General features: G+C 49.1%; 1 protein-coding gene across 2 annotated transcripts in view; it reads left to right on the top strand.

Moving 5' to 3' along the window:
* Positions 1-24,237, top strand: part of ct (homeobox protein, cut) — a 581,376-nt gene that overhangs the window by 139,340 nt on the left and 417,799 nt on the right. The window contains exon 1 of one of the 2 annotated variants that reach the window (XM_077654368.1): positions 11,924-12,563. The exons of the other annotated variant lie outside the window; for it this stretch is intronic. The gene's annotated coding sequence lies outside the window, so the exon portion shown is untranslated. Of the gene's footprint in view, positions 1-11,923; positions 12,564-24,237 lie in introns of those variants that run through there. 2 annotated transcript variants of the gene reach the window in all.

Here is a 24,237-nt window from a genome sequence, read left to right as displayed (position 1 = left end):
AAAGCTGGCGGAGTCATGCACATGTCTCCAGGAGAGACGCAAGGAGAGGTCTACAAATTGCAGACATCTGGTGTACATAAGCGGTTTAATTTACGGGACTAATCGGCCTTTGATGCTCGCCTAAGCACATATGTCTTATATATACGCCTTATATACGCTTTAAATATGCTTAAAAGAGTTGCACTTTTCGGATTTTATTTTTTGATAATTCGGAAAACTTTTTTCGGTTTTTATTTCAGGACGACACTTTCGTTGTTGTTTTTTTGCCGAATATTACTTTCGTTGAATGAAATACTCACTTTTTTTCGGTGGCTTATTGTAGAAATTCTATGTGGTCAAAACAAATTTAAAGTTTCTCTCGGTATTTTTGTCACCATGAACAATTTATTTATAAGTAATTAACGTGCAAATGATAATATACTTGGAGCTGTGCTTGTAGAAAAAATTGCTGCCCTCATTAAAAGAGTAACTCAAGTTGAATGAAGACAAAACGGAAGTGGAATTTTACTTCTAAGAACTAGGTTGACATGTTATTGTTGGGTTGTCACGCTGGGTGTAACGCGAGGTTGGGGCATTACGTGATCTGAGTGTTGATGACAGCGATGGGACTGCTGGTTCATTGTCGTGGTGGCCGAAACATATTTTTTCGATACGCCCCTTCGCGGTTTCGTGTCAGTGACCAACACGCATCCGATTAACCTTGCTAACCGACTAACTGCTCTAAGCAGCAGTGAATAAACAATGCTTATCTATAGAAGACAGCGGGGAGATGATGCTTCTCGGTCTGCAGAGGCAGGTAACTGTACAGAGGAGCAATACTTCAAATCGCACAACTGCGCCGCATAGCCTACATATATCGTCACATCATATACCCCTGTCTTCCCTACTTCGTTAATTTTCGACTTAAAGTGAGTGTAACTCGCATCCAACAGCCCATCTGCCTTGAATGCAAAAAATACTGGCCTTTTCCGGTTAAAACTAACTTTCGAAAAGTGAATGCGGCGTACGTTTATCGGATTTTTCTCGGTTTAAACCGGAAAGTCCGACCCCTGTATATGCTTCGCAACCTATAACTAGCTAACCAAGGTGGCTATGCAGGGCACGCTGCCGAATCGATGAGAAACTCGAAGTGGTGTTGATGCTAATTTGACGTATTATTTATTACTTTTCAATATATTATTCGGGAATTCGTATGGTCACGTGTTGTAGCGCCACACGCGAATAACATTATACAGACGAGCAAGCGTATATGCTTATCACTGCTTCGAAATGCTCAATTCCTGTCAACGTTGTTTTTTTTTCTTTTTTAAGCAGGTTTGTATAAACTTGCGCAGAACGTTTGGTGGCCATGCTCTCGCAACTTCTAGCCAGGAACAGCGGTCTTTGTTGTGAATGTTCTGCGCGGTAGGGTTTAAAGGCGGGAGTCGGGAGCGCCGATGACCGCGACTCGACTCCCATGCCGACGCACCAGCCGGCGCCGCTGTGGCTCCGATTTTTCTCTCCCTTTACATTTTTTTTTCTTTTCGTCACCCGGCGGCTGGGCGGTCGTGTTTCAATCGGTCGGCGCTCGGAGGGGCTGGCTGGTCGACCGACCGCGTGCGATACGGGACCCCAATTGGATCCAGCAGCACGGGTCGCTGATAGCGCCTGATTCGAGAGTGGCGCCGCGCAATCGAGCAGCCACTCTCCCGAGCCGAGCTACAGGGTGCACGCGGCCCTTTATCGCGGCCGACAAGAACCTTGAACTGCGGATGTGCCCGCGGCAATGTGAAGAGGACCACGAGCTTGTGTCTTCGCCTCGCCTGGACTCGCCCGTGAGTGGCACGATTGCTCCCCTCACTTTTTTTGCTCGTTTTTTTTTTTTAATTTTTAGTATCGTGTTTTTTTCCGGCCTCACATGTGCGAGGAGACAGGCTATGTGGCTTAAAGGAAGGAGAGAAAGGGTTATGGTTAGTTATTTGAAGTCTGAATGGGTTACCGTGCATAACTATTATTCCCCGATAGAACAACCGGTCGTTTTCACAACTTACGTTAGGCTGTTCGAAAAAAGTCGAATATATACATGGCCCAAACAACTATTAGTCCCTGATAGAACAACCAGTCGCTTTCATAACTTAGGCTAGGCTGTTGTTCGAAAAAATTCCGAGATATACATGGTCCAAACAACTATTAATCCCTGTTAGAACAACCAGTCACTATCATAACTTAGGTAAGGCTGTTCGAAAGAAGTCGAACATATACATGGCCCAAACAACTATTAGTCCCTGATAGAACAACGAGTCGCTTTCATAAATTAGGCTAGGCTGCTGTTCGAAAAAAGTTGAACATATACATGGCCCAACAACTATTAGTTCCTGATAGAACAACCAGTCGCTTTCATAACTTAGGCTAGGCTGTTCGAAAAAAACTCGAAGATATGCGTGGTCCAACTATTAGTCCCTGATAGAACAACCAGTCGCTTTCATAACTTAGGCTAGGCTGCTGTTCGAAAAAAAGGCGAAGATATACATGGCCCAAACAACTATTAGTCCCTGATAGAACAACCAGTCGCTTTCATAACTTAGGTTAGGCTGTTCGAAAAAACTCGAAGATATACATGGTCCAAATAACTATTACTCGTTGATATAACAACCAGTTTCTGTCAAAACTTAGTCTAGGAAATTGTTCCAAAAAAAAGGTCGAAGACATACACGGTAAAAATGGGACCGCCCCTCCCCCTAAGAGTAGCCCATAAATTCGCTCCTGCCTATATACGCTATAGGTTCAGGCATAAATCAGGACTATAGCGCAGTTTAAACCACAATACAGAACGCCTATTATATATTACATTGGCTGAATTAGCTGACATCTCAACGAGCGCTTGTATTTATTGAAGGGATCGACAGTTGATCTCCAAGAGCCCTATAATATTTTGTGTGTGCAGAGGAAAACTGTTTGTCCAAAATCCCTGATCCCGCAACGATTGAGTTACATTCGCTGAGCATTTTTATGAGAAAGGTTTTGGTGTTGTTGAGTGGACACACTCGCTTCTAAGCATCCCGGTACTGAAAACTGTTGGGCGAGCGCGATGCTATCGAACGGACGGCGGAAAAATTATGGAACTGAAAAGAAATTTGGCGCCAGCTGCAAGGAAGTATAATATTGCGTTGAACAATCCGGTTGTAGTGTTAATTGGCACATAGATTAGACTGATACCATAGACTGTTGATTTACTCTTCTCTACTGATGTGTGCTGCATGCTGTCTTCCATACGCAAGCATATAAAAACACTTCTGCGCGCCTCCATATTATGAGGGCCAACGCTGTTCCGTCATTCTACTTGTCAGTGCGAATGCAGCGCCTGTTCTCAACATTTCTTCGTTATCAGAGAATTCCGTAAATAACGCGTAAAAGCTAATAGAATATACAACAAACGTACTCCTTAAAAAATAATAACGACGATTACACCCGCCTTAGCGCAGTTTATCAGCTGTTCCCCCTTGCTTTGTTCCAGTTGTTGAATTAACGAGGCATGAGAGTGTGTGTCGATTGCGGTCCTGTTTATGGAGGGCTAGAGTGAGGCACAATTAATGCACGAGCTATTTGAACGGGGTGGTCATGTGATCGCACCACCCACACAGTGAGCTGCCCGGGGCGCTCCGTGCATCGCGCTCGGATGCACGGGCGCTGATGGTCATGAGTGGTATTCGTTTTGTCACGGAAGTTTAACAGTTAATGCTGTAAAACATCCGTATAATTAACAACAGGATTATAGGTTTTGTATGCCGATATGTAATCACAGCAGCAATGCTTGATAAGGGGCCAGTTGGTCCCGCAAGTTTTATTTCTAGGAGTGGGCTAACTTTTAACAAGGGACGGGACACGGAACAACTGAGCGCAAATTCCGAGCTGATGGGATAAATTAATAATGTAGCACCTAAGCCTCACCGCAGAATATCGCTTCACTGTTCATTTTACGCTGCTGTCAACATCGAGTTCATGGTTCATCGTCGAAAAAATCACATCGTTTATTATCGAATACTTTGCCTGAGTCTGCCAATATAAAACAACATCTCTCCAGTTCAACCGCGATCTGGTTGCATGTTTTTGTCAGTATAGCCCATCCCTTTAGTTCTTTCGTCTTATTCGTAATTTTTATACCTGTTATAAAGTTACTCTTCTTATATGCAGTGAGAGCAGTGAACCTGACTGTTACTTACGCTGTAGCAAAGAGCGCGCGCTAACGTGGGGTAGCGTTGATCCTTCACTTGGTCTCTTTTTCCTCATGTGTAAGCCCGTGAACGCGACCGCTTCTTTCGGTGCCACCAAGCAGCAATTACAAAACCAAATCGACGTGTAACCATGGAGAGACATGCTGTGTGAGAAGGGGATGTTGTGCCACGGGAAGATGATCCGGTGAGTCGTGGTCACATGTCCCGCGCCTCCTCCTTCATTAGTGTAGGAGGCAACAAGAACTATATATACACACCTAAATACGTTGAGTATATCGTGAGCAACTTCTTCTGCAGCTTTTTTCGTCGCCCGTGAAACTTTCTTAGATGCCTTCCCGCCTTATAATCCAACCTTAGTCCTCAGGCTTTGCAACTTTTTGCTGCAAACAGTCGTCACCACTACGTGACAATATCGAACAGAAAAGATTAGAAGCACCCAGTATAGGAGAGGCCCCAAGATTACGTGTTAGGCCTTATGGTTACGTCAACAGACTGCAGGCTGCGTAATCTTTATGTGGTTGCACCTTTTTTTTTTCTTTATTTTTACTAAAAGGGAAGCAACGTTTCCTTCGACCGCGAAAGCGTGCATTTCTTCCACTTCAGAGAATCAAGTGGTGTTGAACCAAATTTCAGACGGCACATGGCTTGTTCGTGCGATGAATGTGAGTCGTCCGATTTTAAACACTGTGTAGGATTGCAGTGACGTGGGTCATCTGGAGCCTGTTTTCCACCACCAGCGAAAAAAGACAACACTAGAGAAGAAATGGACCGTGTGAGCTCAGTGCTTTGAGCGAAAACATTATTTTGGTTGGCACTAAACGTCATTGCACAACCATCTTGGGGTGTCGGCTCGTTTTGGCAACACTAATCGAATGCGGTGCTTACTGCCGGTGCCCTACTTTCCACTCACGTGCAACTGCGTTCAGCTGTCGCAGTCTGTGGGCGCCACAGCTCCGTTTAGGTTCGTCACTGTGCCCAGGAGTTCACAGCCTCACTGGGCATCCGCCGTGCGGCGCGTCGGTGCCCCGTGACGTCAATTCTGCGGCTGCTGCGCCGCATCGTTCCGCGGAGGAGCGAGAGAGCCGATCTCTGCCACCGATGGCGCGCCGTGTTCGTGCGGGGGGGCCGGAAGTGGCGTTGGTGCGTGCGAGCGAAGCCTCGGCTTTCGACCCGGGCCCCGCGTATTTCCCCCCTTCGATGACTTCGTCCGAATGGGCGCCAGGGGCCGGCGGCCCGTTCCGATTGGCCGCCCCGTGGTGCCGCTGGCGCCCCCCTTTCCCCCACCGTCCCGTGGCGGAACCAATCGGGAAACGCCGTCGTCGAACGCCGGGGGCCAATCAGGAATGGCGGCGCCTTCGAAAATCAATTAGGAGTAGCGAAGCGCGAGGAGCGTGACGCCGCCAGCGCCGGCGCGGCGTCAACGGCGTCGGCGGCGCCCTTAGCGCTCGCGGCCCGTCCCGGAAAACGCGCACCGACCAATCGCCTTCCGGATCGATGGCCTCCGTTTCGTCCGGACGGCCGGGCATGCGCAGCAGAGACGGCAAGCCTTCCGCCCCCCCTTTCCCCCCTTGCCCCCCTTCGGTGCCGGCGATCGCCTCTCGCTTTCTGGTCTGACGGCATCGGACGCCGTGAAGGAGGAAGCGCGGACGAAAAATGGAGCGCGGCCGCCATGCTCCCGTCCTCGCATCCGCTGTGGCACCGACCGGAAACACTCCGAAAGTAGCGCTGTTGTGGCCCATTCGGTTCTGTTGTGGCGGTCCTTTGCGATATCTCAGTGCTTTTTTTTTTTCAGTTATTTCATCTGAGCTACAAATTGGTCTCTACGATTCCATTCCACGTGATCTTTTGAAGGGGCATGGTGAACGACTGTGCAGCAATACGCGCTCCTCTTTCGGAGAGAACACTCCCAATCGCGTAGTAAGCATGCTCCGTACGCCCTGATCGCCGAATACCCGAAATAAAAATATGGAAGGCCGGTAGGAAAGCGCGAACGTATTTGCCAGAACTATCTTGCGGGTCGGGCCGTCTTAACGGATGATGCTTCGCTTCGTCATTACTACCAGCTGGTACTGAGTCGAGCAGGTAGCACACGGGATAGCAGCGGCGTTTCGAAGCGCGCTCCCGCGGCCGGACGTCATCGACCGCTCCCGCGCTAGTCGCGCGAGGGCGCGAGTAGAAGGGGGGGTGAGAAGACGTGCGAGCGCGATCCCATCGGGAGCGCCTTCCTCTCCATCTTCCGTGCGCGCGGCCATCTTCCCCCTCCACCTCTCTCTCTCCATCGGCCCCTCGCCGCCGTCGGACGGGGGGGAAGGATCGGTCGGCGCGCCGCCGATCGGGGCTCGTTCGACGTTGGCGGCGACTCCGCCTCCCGACGACGACGACGCCATCGGCCCACCTTGTTCGAAGACCGCCTCCGAAGATGCGCTCCGATGCGCCGCCGTTTGATTCCGAGGGACGAACCGATACTACGGGCGCCGTTCGCCCCGCCTTCGGCGTGCCACTCAAACGGCAGCGAGCGTGTCGGACGGCGACGAGGACCAAGAGCGCTGCCGCGTCTTTCTTGATACGGGCCGAACACCCCCCTCCCCCCTCTTCCCTCCCCCCTTCCTCCGCGACCGCCCATCAGCGCGGAGGGCGAGCGCGCAGCCTCGAGCGGCAAATGGCAAGGCGTCAAAGCGCGAAATAAACTGGCGGCTGTGCCGCAGCAAGAACAACTCCTCGGGGGAACGAGAGAATGCCGCGTACAATGAACTCGGCTGCAGTAAACGAAGCGACGGATGCCGAAAGAGAACGGAGTCCGAAAGCTCCGGCGCAAAGCGCGGAATATTAGCGGAGCGCGAACGACGCCATGTACGGGCGACGGAGGCCTGAAAAATTGCGCTTTACCCTGCTTCGCCATTCTCATTCGGATCGCTTCCGTCAGCGTCGACTTCATGGCTGACTGCTTAGGTCGAAAAAGCCTGCTTTTCTTCTTGTCTTGCAACCAAAAGCAAATTGGTGCCAGCTTTGCTTGGCACTTCCAATCGGATACAACTCAAGAACGAAGCGGCAAATGCCCCTCAAAGGAGCCCCTCCAGCCAATGGCGTTGACCGATTCTCCCCATCTCTCACTTGGCCGATCATTTTGGACCTGCTAGTGCGAAACCGCGGGAGGTGGCAGATGAATGGGGAATAATCACTGTTTAGTCATATTAACCGCGGTGTCTTGAATAGCGGCCCACGCCATTGGCTGGAGGGCCTCCCGCTTTTTTCTCGAATTGTATCCGACTACAGAGGTCAGCACTTGTGTAGTGTGCTAGTGAAAATGCGAGCACTTGTAAGCAACCTGTCAAAACATTTATAATGCTAATAACGACAGTAATTACTTCCCAATAACAAAATTAATAGCTCTTCATCTTTAGAATATCCGTGGCGCTCTTGTTGAATTACGCATCGTCACTTCGTTATAGCGCATGCTTTAGTGTAGTCATCGGAAGGGCAAAGTTTTCGCATGAAAATTTTCTTGCTTGAAGAGGGCGACTCCCCCCATACATCCACTGCTGGCTTGGGTGTCTGGATCTGGCACACCATAGGACTAATTGGAGATAAATTGGATAGGATTTTGTCCTCCATTAGCGTAACAATACAGGCTGACGATGTTTAAAATGAAAAGGTTGCGCAGCCTTAACCGTTACAGAGTAAAGTTTCGTGTTGAACGAAGCGTGATTCTCTCCATCACACTTGGCAGTTCTGGTCGCCATAGTTAATTAGTAAGGACGTCGCTCCGAATTTTCCGGTTTGAGGCTACCTAAGTACACCGAATTCTTAGCCGTGACGTTTTTTGGGTTGAAAGCTTTCTGTTGTTCATACTTACGCGATAAGAAAGAACTTCGTTTCTCTTGAGATAGTTGCCGAATTCCGCACTTAATGCTTCAGTGCGAAGGCGCCGAATTGTTTTCTTATTTTCATTACAGAGTTTTGTGACTGAAATTCATGTAAGAATTGTTATCATTAGGACTTTTCAGGAAAACCGAAGGGTCGTATTGATCCAGACATGCATTCAGGAAATGCATACATACAGAAATGCATACAAGAAATTTCTTTGGGCCCCTCCCGAAGAAAAAAAATTCGGGCTACGTTCCCCCGTGCGCAGTTCACTCGCAAAGCCACCATCCCAGCTTCGCTAAATGCAGTTGTCAACATTTGTTCAAGCGCTGAACGCTCGAGGAGATAGATAATCTGAAGAGAATAGGTAGGTTTTTATTTCTCGTTCGGTTTTACCACTTTGTGGAATTCTCAATATTCACCACCACGCGCAGCTGGACATTACACAAAAAAAAAATGAAGCTCTAGTGCCTGTGGCTCTGAAAGTATTTACAAGTGAATTGTCGCCCTCTGAAGATTATCATTACGGCTCACTTTGTTCCCTGAACATAATGTTGCCACATCAGGTTATTACTGTGCTATTGCGGGAAGTGTATCTGAATTTTTATATCGAAGGACAAAATAAAATTGAGACCATGACAATGCTTGCATCAACCGTTGACGTCATGAACATGGCATGTGAGTACAATTTACACAGGGAACTCTCAGTTATGTGGGGCAATGTCGGTATACCATCTTTTCTTAACTCCCCAACACCTGTCCACAAAACTGGGATGAAATGTGTTTACTCCTATTAAAAAAATTTCCACGGCGCTGGGCAGAAAGGATAAGACTAAAGGGCGAGACTAACGTGAGGTGGAGTGAAGTAGAAACAGCGCAATGTAGCCATTGGTTATTTCTCAAATGCAAACGCCTGCAGTAACTTCCAAGGCCAGCAAAGGAGTATTCAGTTCTTTGAAATGTCCTCACTGCAGAACGGACCGCAAGTTTGTATGACGCGAAGATTTACGTCAATTAGTCTGATTGCAGTTATTTGGCAGCCTTAGTGGTTCCAAGAGTGATAGCTGAGTGGCTAGATGGTATGACATGAATACAAAACATACATTACAAACAATATCAGAATGGAACGGGCTTCCGCGTGACATGGTCAGCTTGACAAACCAAGATTCTTTCTTATCTGCTGTCGTGCCTCTGTTATAGACGCAGTGTGTTTGTTCATGCTTTTATTTTTTGCATTTTTGTATTCTTGAGAAACGCAGAGTATTTGTTCTTGCTTCTGTGCTCGTTTTGTGTGTGTGTTTGCTTTGTTGCATCGCGTTGTACAACGATGTATGCTTGTTGCACTCCTGCCTTGTCTACCAAAGGGCGGCTGGCAGTATTGAATAAAATAAAAGAAAGAAATAAATAGAACTGAGCAGGGGACAAGACACAGGAGAGAAGCAAACAGGACGAGCTCAGTCCTGTTTGCTTCTGTCCTGTGTCTTGTCGCCTGCTCAGTTTTATGTTTTGTAATCGTAGTGGTTCGCCGCCGGTGTGTAATATCATCTCCTGACGTCATGTAACGAAATTTGATATGCATGCTGTGTGTATTCTATGCTGACGAATAAAGCCTGGACAAAATGACGCCGTCATGAAATCTGCCTTGTTTCTAAGAGATTGCGTGTGAATCAGATATCAAACTATGCACGTGTTTTTCAACTCGCTTCATTCAGTATCGTCGTGATCATTAATTATTACTCGAGCGAAGTCCACTCAGGACAAAGGTGATCTCCAGAGAACCAGCGATCTTCGGCTACCTCGGCCCGATGCCAGCTGTGCCAACCTCCACCCTAAAACATTCTTACTGGACCTTTACTCTGTATGGGTGAAAAAAAAAGTGTTAGATATAGATCTTTGTCTGGACTCTGCGTAGCCTTCAGTGATGTATCGTTTAACAGATTATATAGAGGGTTGAGACTGACTGGTAAACTATCTTGATGTGCAGCTTTGACCGGAGGAGCATTTCATGGGAATCACCTAAAAGCTTTTCTCGTTTATATGGAAGATTTCATCGGAAACCCTGGTGATTACTTCGTGAATATAACGTCCAGTGAAGTAGCACTCACGGCAGCAACTCTACAGTGCACAGCCAGTTCAGCGGCACTGTTAATTGCGTCACGTTTCAGCGGCAGCAGAATCTTAGCGGCCGTCCCAAACCGTCGTCCTATGGAGCCGCGCGACGAGACGGGCGACTGGCCGGCTCATTTCCGTTGTACTCAGCCACACGAGCCTCCTCGACCGAATATAGATAGCACGGGTATCGTCTCGCCAAAGCAGAGCGACGCACTGAGGGGGCAAAAAAAAAGAAAAGAAAAAGCAATAGGAGTTTCACGGGGACCTTCTGCGCACGCACTCTCGGTGATTGCGCCAGCTAAGCTCATGCATTCCCGACTGTCTCCGACAGAGTCTTACAGAAGTGCACAGATGAAGAACTCTGGCGATAAGAAGAGCCCCTCGTTGTTCGAGATGACGTCGGGCAAAAGAAAATAAAAAGGTACAAAATAGCGATGCAAATAAAAGCCCGGGAAACCCGAACCGGAGCCCGCGCGGTGAGGGCCATCCTTTCCTTCGAGGCATCGCTTCGAAGCATTTCTTTCGTGCCAAAAGTTGGTAGAGCAGAGCAAGAAGAAGCAGGAAGTGAGAAAAGGAAGGGGCGGAGAGAAAGGAGAATAAATGAGCGAGTTAGCGTCTCTGCGGGAACGGGAGGGCATTGCGATGCGCGCAGCTGCGCTAAAAGCGTCCCGCGCCCAGAGGACCACGCCAGCTGTTCGCCGCTCGATCAATGGAGTCAGGCCTCTCCATGCAGACGGGGCCCAGTGCGAGACGCCGCACTGCACCGCCGTGTACACTCGGGAATTTCTTACAACCGCCTTCCTCGAGCACGGCTGTATACGTGATCTATGCGCTCTAGCATAACCGTATCATTCTTTTTTAGCGACCACGAAAACAAGAGTGCAATAGATATAAACATTTATGTCTGCAGAAATTTCTCGAATATCCTCACTTGTGGGGCGGTTTTCCCGAAGAAGAAAAAAGTTTTTCTCCGCGGCGCAGACGGGGGAGGGAGAGAAAAAGAGAAAAATAAAGCATTAATGATTTGTCGCAGCAACTGTGAATGAGACTTCGAGAGCACCAGTTCTATTTGCCTGGGATAGTTCCTCCAAGCGGCCGGAGAAATCCACATTTAGGTGCTCAAGTTACGGTCGGTTTACTGAAGCATGCGATATCAGCGTTGCGATCGAAACACATTGCCTACGCCTGTGAAGTGTTCCCTCGAGTGCTTGAAGCTCTGAGCTCAGGTCGACAACGCTTTGCCTTCTTGACCGGTGCTCCAACCTATTAAAGATGTCCCGCTAATACGCAGAGAATCACGAATTTCATGTCGAGCAGAACAACGTCTGCCGCTCATGATAGTCCCGCTTGGGTGAACCGATACCCGATACCGTTAGTCTCTTGGCCCACAAGCCGCTCTTGAGCGACGGGTGGTTTCTTGAGACGGCACCGTCACAATACCACTGCGGTCAACTTCGCAGTGGCAGCGGTGAACATTGTCGAGCATTGTTGAAGTCGTAGCCAAGTGCCTGCATCCGACGCGCTGTAAACGCTTGCGAAGGAAAGGTGGCACCGCGGGACCGGCGGCGGCGGAGCAAGAAGGGGTGCCTCGCCTGCCCTCGCCCGGGCCAGCGGCAGCGGCGGGGGGGGTTTGCCGGCGTCCTCCCCCGCGCGTGGGGGGTCACGTGGCACGCGCAGTCTCCGCCCGCATCCGCCTGGCGTCGCCGCCGCTGCCGCCGCCGCCGCGTCCTCCACGGGCCAACAGGTTGATTCCGGCGAGCCTCTTCGGACGACCTGCGCCCGCCAGCGCCGTTTTCTCGCTAGCATCTGCGGCAGGCCCCGCGTCAGCGTTGCCGCCGCCGCTCGTCGCTGACCGAGCTCCCAGCTTCGGCCGTGTGCCCAGCCCCCGCCGCGCGCCACTTGGTAGCTGCAGCAGCACCCCGGAAGTGAGACCGGCGGAGCGCGCAATCATCTCCTCCTGGACCGCGGCTCGGCCTTCGGAAAGCGGGGAGGAGCGCAGCGACCTCGGCTATCGGATCGCCCCCCTCCTCCTCCCCCCACGAGGGGCTACCCCCACACCGTAGCCGCTTCTCTCCCGATCGCCGTGTGGAATCTTCGTCTGGTTTCGGTTTCAGTTTTTGCCCCCGTACCCGTTCACCCATCCGTCGGTGCCTGTTTCGCGAAGTGGTGATATTGACGCTCGCCAAGTGACCATCGTCTTTGCGAGCGTACCCGGAAACCTGCGCGTCGTTGTTTGGAACCGCCGAGGTCGTTCGTGTTGTGCCGCTGACCGTCGCTCTGTGAGGCTGTGAACGGCGTGCGGTGTTTGTCGTCCCGTACTTCGCGCGTGCCGGTGTGGACATCTGCATCAACCATCCTTGCCGCAGACGCCTTGATGTGAGTACCTCTGGACGAGTTCGCGACTGCGTGTGTTTCTTGCCCGAGGGGAGGTTTGTTTTCGCTGCTTGCGTCACTGTGTTCGAGAGCAAAACCATGCTTTTGAAGTCTGGAGGTGGTTTGGACGAACCAAAGGTGCCATTTGGTGGGCAATCAAGCCGCACTGTTCTTTAGGGATGTGTTGGGTTGATTTGCACAGCAGAACGCACTCAGCATCACTTGTCCATTTTCTGCTGCGGTTAGTGAAACGACTAGAATGCAGAGAAGCTAGTTTTTATATCATAAGCTTCGTTCGCTTTGCGTTATATAGGCTTCCGTGCTATTGAACGCGTAATGATATGCATCCTTAACTCCAAAAGATCACAGAGACACCATCGCATGGCACCCTTCCTCTTAACAATCGTCATTTATTTGAGAATATTATAACGCCATTTGTTTCGTTGTACACATGAAACATTGCTCTTTGTACTTTGATACCCGCTTGAAACGTTCCCTGCTTTGCCGATTCTGCAGTTACCTCTTGTTCATATTCAGTATCGAGGCTTGCGATGTTCAGGTTGCGGAACTTGTTTTGTTTCTCGACAAGTTCGGGCGGGCTTCTTGATCAGGACACTGCCGATTCAAATGCGCAGGCATGCAGCGATTGATTCTTCTCCCACTTGAGGCATGGGAGCAGATTTGGTTAGGGGAATGATCATGGGCACAATGACAGAACCAAAGAGCTCCTCCGTTTATTCGTGACCATGCACACACACACACACACACTGGTTTGACTGCACCAAAAGTGAGTGATCCGTGGAGTTATCTAGGCATATCTGTTTTTAGCTCCGCGCTGAGCTTTGCTCAGAAAACCTAACTTTGGCGTATTCTCCCAGATTTTCTCTTCTTAATTTATTCGTTATAGATGCATGTTCATGGCGTCCATGTTAATTGACATCTACTCATGTTCCAATTTCTCATTTCGTTGTTGCTTCAGCAGCCCCTCGGTTTCAGCAACTGTCGACTCGAAGCTCTTAAAATGCACCAGATGTGAATACTGTAATTGGAGATGGGGCTATAATGGAGTTCACGTGCGGTAGAGGGCTCCGGGTTCGTTATCCAAAGGGTTACAACAAAGGGTTCGTTACCGTAAAACCAACGAACGTTTTATTTTTTTCTCGGCTTGCTTTGTCCGTAACTAAAGCACATGCTCAACGCGAAGACCGTAATTGCAGCTATAGTGTATACATTTGCCAAGAGCGAAGCGCAATGTAGGTGTTCTGAAGCGATGAGTATGTTTTTTAGCTGATTAGCGGATGAATTTTTATTTGATGACCGCCAATTAAACATCGCGAGTTTTATTTATTCGGTTTCTTTTTCCGTCCTTCTTTACTTCCTCGTGATCCCAACGTGCGAACGCATGTATATGTTAGATCGAGTGTTAGACCTTCGGTATTTCCGCTATCAGAAGAACTGATTCATTTTTTTTTGTGTCAATACAGGCATCTAAGCTACTCTACTCAGCAGGCTTGTCTATAGTTTTTAGCTGTAGACAAGAAGAGCTAATTCAGTTTACTGCTAAGCCAGAAAAAGAGGCTGAAAGTGGCGCTAGAAGAGGGGCTTTCTTGTTATTGAATACAGTGTCCACTTTACACTGACGACTCCGACCACCTCCATGTCACAGTCCTGTGACGTATCTGGCTTGCTCGTATGGGCTGCGTAGGCTTGGTGGTATACTACATGGCGAGCTCTAAACTGCAACTACAGAGCAGCACGGACGAGACAATAGATAATGTGTCGTCCTCTGCGCTTCTTGGCTGTCGTCTGCAATTCGTTGTGAAGACTGAAGGAAAACAGAGCTCAACATCACTTCATTTGGCGCTTTGCTGCTTGGCTGGAGAGCTAGTGAATAATCAGCCAGCGAGTGAGAAAGTGAGAAAGGGAGCGAGAGAGAGAGAGGGCGGGAGAGCGAGCGAGTGAAGACATATAGTGATGCTTAACATGTTTGAGGAATCCAGGGAAAAACCTATATCTGCCTCTGCAAATGCCCCCGTACATGCATAAGAGAACACAACAAGGCTTAAAACTAGACTAAGACGTAGCATATACAGCGCTATTCACTGATATACTGAAACACAACACAGATTGCGAAACGTTGAGTAAATACTGCACTGTGCAGTGAATGCATGAAATAGAATTCTACAGCTTAGCGAAATTTGTTGCATGTATACTTTGCTGAATATCTCCAATTGGGCAGACGCAGCATCGTAGGTGAGCTTTAATTGCGTTTTTTTTTTGTTTTCTGATGTGAATGCGCGAGCGTTCCGTACAGTTGCAGTGCATCGCGATAAGCTGCCACCTTGTCTGCGTCTTCTGTTGAGCTGCTGTTTCATGGGCATGATTGTTGCCTTGTCCGTAAAAGAAACACGCGTAGCTTATAGGACACTGCCTTTTCCTCGACAATACAATACATTCGGGCTGATTCGTGCTGTGTTGTGCTGACAGTTAACCATTCTGTGTGAACTTCTGCTTAAAGCCTGCAAATGAAATTTGAGTTATAAGCCAGAGTTTTTCGGAAGGAAAACGTAAATTCATATCAACATTTATGCACAACTAATGTCTTGCTAAATGACATATAAAGTCCATGCGTTAGCATGTTTTGAAAAGAAATCGGCAAAGCTATAGATTGTAGAAACTTTGCAAGCACATTTATCAGTAACAATACGGTATATAGTCCTGCAGGCGCGTTCTGACCAGATGTATCATCACTCAGCTGACCTTTGTTTCAGCTTTCAGCTAAGCGAAAGGGCGGCATAATTTTGTAACTGAATATTTTTTGAGCATTTGATGAAAGCGTTCTTGCTAAACGATAAAGACTGAGAAGAGCTCATGGGGCGACGGCAGTGCAGCTATATATACGCCTGCGCCCCCAAGGCAGAATACCTGCAGCAGAAAGATGGTACCGCGGAAGCATTACTGTCATCACTCCAATGCCGCACACCCAGTTACGTCAGTAAGCAGATCGAGAATTCCCGAAATGAACGTCGTGCTTACGTAAACAATTCCTAGTTGACTTGAGCACTTGGACAGAGGGCTATCAGCGTCGAGCCCTTCTGGAAGAGTCTGTAGAAACTGGCCTTTGCTTGCTTTTAACGAGGCAGCGTTAAGGGATCCGTGTCGTAGAAAAGTCATCGTTGGTCGTGAGCGAAATATCAGCGAAAAATCCGCAGAGAAGCAGCCTATGGAGTAGGTGGGCCACCTAGATCACTTGACCTTATGACGTGATCAGAACCTGCACAGTGGGTTATGAGGAAACTGCCCACCGTGGCAGGTGGCCGCGATGATTGGCCGCTAGAGGTTGCTCGGGGAGGGCACCTATAGGCAACCTCGCTCTCACGGTTTCTCCCCATCACGTGCAGCTGCAAAAAGCATCCAGTGCGTGCCTTTGAAGGGGCACTTGGCGCTATTGGTCCTTGAAATTCAAGTGCAATTTCAAGAGGCTGGGCCTCCTGTCTGATTCTAATCACGAGTGCCTCTGGTTTCTGCCAGGCCATTGAGTACGCGGTATGCAACACATGCTGCGCAGCAAAAGAGGCGCTGAGTTCGTTCTCGCGTCGGTTTCGTGTTTATAGTCGCAAGCGCGCGTATCTGAACATTGAGTGTCGCATTAAATGGAAGTGGAAAGGGCGCAGTTAGAAAAAGATGACCATTGCGAGCGTCACAGGCGGGTTCCATCTCTCAGCTCTGCATCCAAGCTCAAATTTCACATTTGTATTAATGTGCTACAAGTGAAAGATCGTTCAGCCATAAACGTACATGCTTCAATACCAGATGCGTAGAATTTAATCAAAAGATTGGGATGTTCAGGCTCTTATTAGCGGCTCTATATATACACATCGATTGCTGAGTTTTTTCCTAGTTTCAGGCTTTGCGACGTGCATGGCTTTTTATATAATTTTGCCTCTTCAGGATATGCCGAAGAAAATTATATCCTATGGCGAGTTTTATTACAATGAAGTGAAAAAAAGTCCAGGGTTATGACAGTGAACTTATTCTAAATGTGGTCGTTGTAGAACTATACTATTTAGTTCCGCGCCGAAAAAAGAGCAATGTCTAACGATGAGTAATCAAACCGGGTTGCATATGTTGAATAACTGCTGTTGAGGTGACGTCTAACTAGCTATATACCATCGCTGAGGCTACGTATACCGTAAAGACATGTTTCATTTTGTTTGATACATCCATACGTTACTGCAGCGAGAATTGTAAGACTGTGTAAGATGTCCAGGGAAGGCCTCCAAGATTACGAACATCTCTGAGCTGGCCTAAATGCTGCGCGCGTATTGATCGTTTTCAAAAAGAACGAGAAGAAAGAGTAAAAAATTAGCGGAAGGGTAAAAATGAGCGAAAATTAGCGACTGTATACACAGTGCGTATAGAGTTAGGGGCCCTTTTTGCAAACTTTGAGCCCTATATTAAGAATATGGGTATTAAATTGGGCGTTTAGAGGGCGGGAGACCGGCGAACTTTGATGATTCCTGGAAAGGTCACTCGAACGCAAGCTTAGCTTGTTATTACATATATGGATGAAAGATTAGGCGACATGGAAGCGCACGCAAAAAAGAAACCAGACTGCACACCCGGAGCTAGGCGAAGTCGGATTTCAACGAATGACGCATTGCGCAACTTGTACGCATTTAGTGATTTCACTCCTGCCTTCGAACACTGCATGCAGCAATAACAGGCGACGGTTCAGACTTGGCGCCTTTATTTTATTTTTATTTTTTTGCATCACCTGTCCTTTGTTCACGTGAGTTGCTAATGATGCCAAGAAACAGTATTTTGTCAGTCTGTTCTGTAATCCAGGACACAATGTTCCCAACGACATTGATCTCCTAGCTCAGCGGCCCCAACGTGTTTTGATGCTGTGCCCTGCCACACTGCATTTCCAAGGGGGACAACCTGAAATGAACGTTGCACAGGACGCGGATTCATGATAGCACTGCGCACATACGCCCGTTTTTCTACAGATCGCTTATTGTCTCTCCTGTCGTCCAATAGCTCCTAACAAACTACAGGTCCAGTTCAGAATCTTCCAATACCTTTACCGCATGGTGCAGCGTATGGGTACTCTACCATAGAGAGCACCGTATGTGCAGAGTACCGTAAGGTGCCCTACCTTTGGTGCCCTGTCATGGGTTACTCTACCATACCCTGCTCTATACCATAGGAGGCAGCAAAAGGTTTGGTGGGCGGATGAGATTAAGAATTTCCCGGGGATAGTGTGGCTGGAGCTGGCACAGGACAGGGTTAATTAGGGAGATATGGCAGTGGCCTTTGCTCTGCAGTGGGCGTAGTCAGGCTGATGATGATGATGACCCTCCCATAAGGCTCTCTACTGTACAGTATCTGCCTTATGGTGTTGAGCATTATGGCACTCCGACACTCTGTGGCAGAGTAGGTCGCCAGACACAAAGCTGCTGTTGCCGGCGGCGCCTCAAGCGCTGTTCGCACACCGAGGCACATCGTTGCCGCGGCGGCGGCGGCGTACTTTTTCCGGTTCGTGTGCCTTGCCACGAGCACGTATGTGTGTGTGCGAACACACGAACACACACGCGCTGGATTGAATGGCGCCGCCGTCTCGGAAGCGAGGAGGCGTTGCAGCCGCAGCAGCGAGCCCGGCCCAAAGCAGATCACCGCGCCAGTGTGTGTGTGTGCGTGTATGTGCGTGCGTGTGTGCACCAGCGCTGTCAGGGCGGCGAACTGCTCCGCCGCGACCGAGCGTTGCGTGGCACCGGGAAAACAACCTCCGCCGCCCGGAGGGGGCCTCTCCTTCACTCCGAAAACAGCCGCCCCCTCCTGATGCCGCCCGCCTCCAACTCCTTATTCCCCCCTTACGCTGTTTGCCTTTTACTTTTCCGTTTCTTTAATCCGCCCTTTCTTCTGCGCGTTCTTCGAGGCGGCCTACAATTTCGAGATTGGCGCCCTCGTGCAGAGCGGCTACTTTGTCTCTGGTGTTTTCACAAGCGGTCCCGCCGCGCCACGCGCCCCGTACGGAACGGGTACGTCGCGTGGCGGTCGCCTTTCCTCCTGAGCCGCCCCGGCAGACGGAGCCCGAGATTCGATAAGCGGGTTGGCTGCTCAGGGAACCGTTTCTTTCTGCCCCGCGCGTGCTCCAAGTGCCGAAACTGTATATACGCGAATGTTGGCCGAGCCGACACAGGGACGATGGAATACTTTGCGGTTGCTCGCCGGCGACTGAGTCGTCGCTGCACGTGCTCGAAACCGAGGGAGGCGCTCTTTGAATGCGAAAGCATTGTATGTCCCATCAGCACAAAAGCCGGCGTCCGCCGTCTATGGCACGGTATGAGAACATCTTTTGACGCTGCACCGAATTCCATTTCGATGCCGCGTCATCGTGGTCAGCTCATCTGCGCTTGTCCACCATGCGTTGCTTGGACGTGTGGATTAAGATTTTCGCCCGCCAGCGTCAGAACCTTGGCAGTGCCTTCATCATCATTCTACGTCAACATGCGCACAGTACATTCTGCACCGGTACTGCAGGCGGCGAGACACAGTGTGATCAGGTTGGAGATGGGCCTCGTGCTGGCTTCGCAGTCACTGGGCACGGCAGCATTGGAAGCGTGCGGAAGTTGAGAACACAGATCCGTTCGTCTACGCCTTGTGCACTTCTAGATACAAGGCTTTCGTATTCTCGCTCGTAAGCAGTCTGAAGTGTCTGGGCCGCATTTTTTCGCTGTACGAACCTTGTCGTCCTCCCCTCTCCAGAAGAGCTGCGGCAGATGCCTTGTTTTCATGAAACACTTGCGCATTACATAAAGCACCATATTGCCGTTTGTGCACAGAGTGTTGATGCAGTCCTAATATAATATGCATGCTGTAGTCAAATACGTGACGTATACCATTTGCTGTGCTAAGACTGCACATGCTGATAGCTGGGCAGTGGTCGAGGAACTGGAAAAACTTGCACAGGGGCAAATTCAAACAGGGAAAGGTACAGGGAGAAGTGGGCGGGGATGCGCATTTTTCCACTCAGGAAATTTCTGTAGGAAGACCGCTTTCACTGTCGTTTTTCCGGCGAATAAATACAATAAATTCAATGCGCTAACAGGACCTCCCCGTCCAAGATGTGATGGTCTGTTGCGCTAAGCCGACGGGAGGACTGACAAATCTCAGCGCGCCGCCTCTACTTGTGCGTGTGCGTGCTTGTGCGTGCGTGTGCGCGTGTGCGTGCGTGTGTGTGCGTGTGTTCAGGCATAGGGATAACGATAATACGTTATCGTGTATCGGACATGCTCCTTAAAGTAGAATGCATCTTGAAACCGCGCGAAAAAGACAAGGGACGAGGAGGAAACCAACAGGACAGAGTGCAGTCCTCGTCCCTTGTCTTTCTTGCGCGGTTTCAAGATGAATTCTGCTACGAGTTACCAACTAGCCCGCCTCTCTCTATTATGCTCCTTAAAGATGTCCATCTTGCATAAGTTGTACAACAACCGGGGGACAATTCTAGCGAAGCCGCCTATATCCCCTCTAGAGCACTGTGCTCGCATCCGGTGTATACATAAACGGTACCTCATTCCTCCCTTTCCCTCAGATTGAAGCGGTGTTTGTGTGAAAACCGTGGCACTTCCGCTCCACGTGCATTTGCTCTACTCCTTCTTTCTGTACCCTCGAAAAAGGAACTGCACTGTTCCTCTGGCTGACCGACGTGAAAGCGGGCTATATGCCGCCGGACCAAAAAGCAAAACAGCTATAGATACAGTCACGTATAATAACAATAACAGCAATAACAGTGTGTAGAAAGTTTCTGCAAACCGGCCTTATTGTGGCGCTAACAACGTTCCCTGCTGGAGCGGGCGTTTCCGGATGTCTGGATGGATACGAGGTGTACCGGGCGCACTTATTTTCTCTCCCCGCCACCTCTGTCCTAAACAGCGTTTGCCTTTCTGAACGGTTGTTTGTGTCTACGCGATGCGTTGCGCTACTGCTTGGCTGTCGGCGCCGCACTAAAAAAGAAAAGAAAAAACGCGCGCACGTGCATTCCGGGGTTGTGTATATATCCTTCGGTGTGCGTGTACGGGGCCGCAACACGCCATTCACGGCGCAGAAAAGTACGGCGTCGACCGGGTCCAGTTTCGCGCAGGAGGGCTCGGCGTTCGTTTCCGTCCCGCTCCACTAACTGCGAGAGGCGCGTGGCGAAAAGGCGGCCGCTTTTCCGCCGCGCGCCGCCCGGGCCACGCAGACGTGAATTCAAAGAGACCGGCTGGTTGGTTGCGAGCCCGGAGCGGCGCGATGCCACGTGACCACGGGCTAGCCTTCTACGTCGCTTGGCTCGGCTCGGCTTCAGTGAGCCGCAGGCGAGATGCACGCACGCCTCTGGTGGTGGCGTCGAGTGTCACGTTTTTACAAGCGCTATACGCTTCCATCTGTGTCGCCTGCTTGCGCTTATAGCGGAACGACTGCAAGACTTTTCGCTGCATCACCCCCCTCCCCATTGTTGCATTAGTGCGCGGACGTTAAACTGCGCACAAAGCGAGGCTTAGCTGGTCGTTGAGCGAGGCATCTCAGAGGCGGCGAGTGTGGGTACGCGTTTCCCGCACGGTGTTGTTCAGTGCACGTGCTTAGACTGTTGTCGGCATGAAGTCATCCGTCCGTTCTTGGTGTGCCTTCGCGGCTGCCGCGGCTGTGGCCGTAGGACACGCATGGGCTCCAACTCCTCAGCCACCAATTAACGTTGGGTGTTCGCATCAAAAACCGCCAATTAAGACCGCAAAGATGAATGATCAAGAGAGAGCACTGGCATATAAGCGTTTACATATATACAAATATATACATATTTGCATATCTACAAACAACATATAATATCTATTGTGGTTTGCATCGGAAAGCCAACAGTCATCGAAACCAAGGAAAAGCAAAGGGGAATGTTTCTCTAACTTTTTTAAATATAAGGTGTAAAATAAAAATAACAATAAAAGTACAAAATAAATAAAAATAAAAATTACAGAAACATTTCCCTTTGCTTTATTTGGCTTAGATGACTGTTGTCTTCCATCATACGCATGTCATAACGAGGCTCTTATTTCCCGACCTTTGTCTGCTCACTTGTCTATATTATAGTCAATTAAACTTTTTTTTTCGGGAATTTAGTATTATTTCAAAGGTGCCGCATTGGCACCTTATGCAGACAAACAACGAAGGGAAATGTGTTCCCACTGGGTTTATCTTTGATCACTGCGCACAGTATGGTTCTACACGCCAGTTTATTACATCGAAGACAGCGCTCACTTTGGCCTGAAGTGTTGTGCCTATTATACAGATACATATACGGTTGAGGCTGCCAAGTTGCAGAAACTAACCTAGCTAGCATCTCTGTCCTATAGCTCTTCACTTTTTGAGCCGTCTTTCCCGCTTTGTTTCTGTCTCTATTAGCAAGAGCCGCTTTAGTAAGTTCGCCGAACTCTGTTCCGCATCTACCACGTGCACAGTCAGAGCACGGAAGTGTCTTTCAGTGCTCGTTTATCGTAATTTTCGTATTTTGTTACCGACAAAAATGACTTGGCGACTGCATTTGGGACTGCAAAACTAACGCGTCCTGTGTCTCGTCCTGGGGCAGTATGTCAGATTTCGAAAACCTTCGTGTCAGAGAGCCGAGCATTTCTCTATACCTCAAGTGAAGCTTCACGGACAGCGCTGCGATATTCTTTCAGATGTCTGTGCTTTCCAAAATGCAGACATCAGTTTAGCCGTAGCGGCCCGTATTTGTACTGAAACAAAGTGTCCAAGCCGAACAGCATGCATAATGCCCTACAGGCTATCTGCGAGTCAGTAGCGAAGCGCCACATAGCTGCTTAGCCGCTGCGCCACTTAGCTGCATAGGACGGTCGAGTTGGTAACCATGAGGTGTTGTTGCGTGCTGTCGGCCTGCATTGAAACACGGCTAAGGAGAAAAAAAAAGTAGAGCACTTATATGCACCGATTTTGTGACTGTTTTTTTTAAACACACACGAACACTGTGTATGTTGAGCAGAAAAATGTCCAGTTGGTCGAAGAAAAGTAACCAAGTGATTAAATGATGCTATGATCAACGTCTCAAAGGCGACCCTGTTTGGCTGGACTTCAGTGGTCATAAATAGGCTCCGTGTCTCGTTATGCCGTCACAGCTTTCAGTTCCTGACAACGACGCGACGCTGCCGAAAAACTGTGCGAAACGTCCCAGACACAGCTGTTCCTATAAAACCGAATGACGACACCTCTCATGCAACATCGTCCTAGTCCGTGCTATAACGTCGATGCATTACCAGACCCCGCCTGGACAAACTCTACATATGACTGCGTCTCAGTGGAAATCAGCGCACACTTTGCTTCTTCTCAGGACTGGTTGCGTGGCATGATTGCGTATAGCTATACTATAGCGAACTGTTCTACTTTTCATTTTCATCCTTGCAGAGGGGTATAGCCTACTTGTTCATTCTGCCATTTATGCATGGATTTCTCTTTCTTAATCATTTGTTATGTTCACTGCCGCACTGTGTGTTTGTATCCATTTACCATCATGTGTTTCGATAGGCCAGCTCTTCTTTGTTTTTTTGTCAAACAATGCGACAAAACCGCCGGGCCAATATCCCTCGCTATAGTCACGTTAATACAAAAAAAAAACAGCAGTTGTCCCATTTGCCGAACGTAGAGATTCAAAACATGCAGTGCACGTTTGGTTCGTAATTTTTGTTCGCTTTTCAGTGTACACTTAGAGTACACCGCTGAACAAGAAAAAAGCATAAAAGAGTCCCTCCACCCTGCTCTCCCAATCCTAATTCATGGCTCTTCCAACTGCGCACACGGTTCACTGCCGTTCTTGGACGGTCGACGTGCACCATACGGGCCACGTGCAACGGCACTGGTCCCGTCAGCAATGGCATCCAAGTAGTTCGAAACACGATACGGATGAGTACGCACCTTTGCACCCTTTGACTGGAAACGCAAAACAGGTTATAAGTGCACCACAGCTCGGTGGCTTTGCTGAAGTGGCGCGCGGAGCATGCTAGCTTGCGTGTGGTCACTGCACGGCTGGGCGCTTTCGCCGTCTGGGTAAGGCGCACGAAACTCCTTGACCTCACGATTCCGATGCGCTCCTTCTTTTCATCAACGCGTTTGCGTTTATGATTCGGCCTTTCTTTTTTATTCCGTTCATTTCTCGTGCTATTAAATGTTAGCAAGAAGCGGAAATAGCTCGCTACTATTCGACAAGAATCGCGTTGTGTACAATTAAAATTACCCAATGAGCCGAGCCCTCCAGTAAGTGAAGCCTAATAATGAAGCCTTGTGTATCCGTATTATCACGGCGGTAATGACGAAGCAAATGAATATAGCAAATGAACCGTTAGCTCGAGTTCCACATCGTAGACAGTGATATGGCAATATTTAGTGAAAGAGTGGAAACCGGTACGACTGACATGCCCTGCAAAGCAGTTAGAAAAGAAGGAAAGTTAAATCATAATTTTCTGCAGTGCTGTAGGAGTGCAGTGTCAATTGCCCAGTTGCATTCTGCGTATGTGTGAGAAATGCACATATTTCACCGCCAATGTTTCAGTCAACATTTATTTCGTTGTTATTGCTTGCTGGTGTAAATGGTTTCCTTTGGTGGAGACATCCTCTCTGATTAGTTACAAATAAA

The sequence above is a fragment of the Amblyomma americanum genome, chromosome 2 (assembly GCF_052857255.1).
Source record: "Amblyomma americanum isolate KBUSLIRL-KWMA chromosome 2, ASM5285725v1, whole genome shotgun sequence".
In the NCBI taxonomy this organism is placed as follows: domain Eukaryota; kingdom Metazoa; phylum Arthropoda; class Arachnida; order Ixodida; family Ixodidae; genus Amblyomma; species Amblyomma americanum.
The sequence above is the reverse complement of the archived record's forward strand: the minus strand, read 5'-3'. Positions and strand labels throughout refer to the sequence as shown.